Here is a 2,092-nt window from a genome sequence, read left to right as displayed (position 1 = left end):
TTATGTTCTTCTATGCAAATGGCGTACCACTATGTAGATATCCAGACAATGACATAATCTGTTTACAGAATGCATCATATAATTGAATCTGAAGAATACGAAATCAATAAAATTAATTGGATCTATATACACATTACAAATTACACAAATGAGTATATAAAAATTGAATGGTAACATTAGACTAGTGCTATAAGTAACATACACATTAAGCACCATAAAATCCATTTCATCGCAATGCTGTGTAATTATTACAAATCCATCACTTGCCCTGGTAAATTAATTGGTCAGCAGATGTTGCTCAGTAAAATTGCAATTTGCTAACAAATGATTGCCCAAAGTTCCATCCCTTTGGCACAACGTTGTTGAACACAAGTATGTGTCCATCGGTGTTGGTTAGCCTGAAGGAGAGCATCTCGTTGGTGAGGTTCGCCAGCGAGTGCCAGTTAGCGCCCCAATTGCGTGCCATAGGTATCCAGTCGTCCGAATCGGAGCTCTTGACATCCATGGACTTGATTGAGCCTGCTGCAGCAACATTGCTCACAAGCACAAGATTAAAATAATCGTGACCATTGATTCTGAACTTCACGCCACCCCGCTTCACGCACGGAACTCTGCATTTGTATGGCAGTGGGCATAGGAGTTAAAGTTATGTGGCTTCGGTGACTTCGAACTAATTTTTGGACTTATAAGAGGCGCATATATACCTCTGGTACATGACAGGGATGATGCCACCTCTATAAACACCAATCTTCTCCCAGGCTGGCTGGGCCATGTCGAAGTGTGGCCGTGACGGGTTGCACCAGCCTCCGTTGTCATTGGGGAGGGCGTCATTGGGCGGGCAAAAGTTTGTGGCAGTGACAGTGACCGTCACGCCAGGCTTGCAAAACAACGGGTCTGCTCGCTTCCGGTCGCATGCGATCTTGTAGCACTGCCCGCACGCAGCGCCGTCATTGAACAGCACGGTGCTCAGAGCCACCGTGCGCATCCCGTACCCTTCAGAGAAGAGGTTGCCGTACCCGCAAGCGCCACCTGCAATACATAGAACACATCGCAAGTGTAAGTGCAGATAAGAACAAGATCAAACGGGCATGCACGCACTAGATTGATGTAGAGGCGTGAGTTGAATGATTAGTTGATTACCCATCGTGTCGGAGGCGTCTGGCGCCGCCGTAGAACATCGCATGCGCCTTCTGCCAGACGAAGGGTTGCGGCGATGTCGTGGTCGGGTTGTCCGCGACCACAGAGAGCACAAAGCCGATCGCCGCCAGCAGCACCCCTGCAGCAACTCGAGCCGGAGCCATATCTGCCGCTAGCTGTGTCAGCCCTTCAAGTATCTGTGGATGCGTTTGCTGGTGTGTGATTTGTTGCTGACGGTTGTGAGCTGCTGTGGTGATCTGATGATCGTTTGTTTATATAGTCCTCACTATTTGTGCGTACGTCGCTGGAGGATTCTGCAAGGCATGTAGCTAGCGTGCAAAGGTGCCTGGCCATGCAGCCGTGCCATGCTTGCGTTGCAATCAAGAGATATATGTACAGTATATGTACGTACGCGCAGACACGTCCCTTGAATCATACGACGACGTCGGCGGCGCACATTGGGTGTGAATTGTGATGATTAGGTCGTGAAGAAACCTTGAGTTGTCAGTAAGGCACATCGATAGATGCTCTCAATGCGTATCCGTCCATATTTTTGCATGGTCATGAAGTAATGTTCGTCAGTGGACGTTAAACTCGCTAATCCTCAAGTTGCCCAAACGTGTAGGGGGCAACGTTTTTGGTTAGCAATTTATCGGTTTCACCATATTTGTTGTTTCTCACTTCTCACTTTTTTCTCTGATTTCCTCTTTCGAGTTTTGTTTCTATTTCTAGGGAGCAACTAACCAACGGTTATCCTTTAGGATTCCCGTAATGATCATTTTTCTGGCCTTGGAGCATGTGAAGTGGTGCGTCCAGTCGCAGTAACTTATCTTGTGTTGGGCACTCCCTCTGGGTTTCTTTTTACACGTTTATGGATTTTAGATGGTTTTTTTTTTGGCTTTTAGGTTTTTGCCTAATTATCTGGGTGTTGGAGAAAATTATTTTTCATTTTTTG

At 46.6% G+C, this 2,092-nt stretch overlaps 1 pseudogene; it reads right to left on the bottom strand.

Annotated features, from left to right (window-relative positions):
* Window positions 1-298: 298 nt before the first annotated feature.
* On the bottom strand, window positions 299-1,327 carry LOC119279130 (annotated as a pseudogene).
* Between the last annotated feature and the right edge of the window lie 765 nt (window positions 1,328-2,092).

Source organism: Triticum dicoccoides, chromosome 3B (genome assembly GCF_002162155.2).
Source record: "Triticum dicoccoides isolate Atlit2015 ecotype Zavitan chromosome 3B, WEW_v2.0, whole genome shotgun sequence".
NCBI classification, from domain to species: domain Eukaryota; kingdom Viridiplantae; phylum Streptophyta; class Magnoliopsida; order Poales; family Poaceae; genus Triticum; species Triticum dicoccoides.
This window is presented reverse-complemented; position numbering and strand designations above follow the sequence as displayed.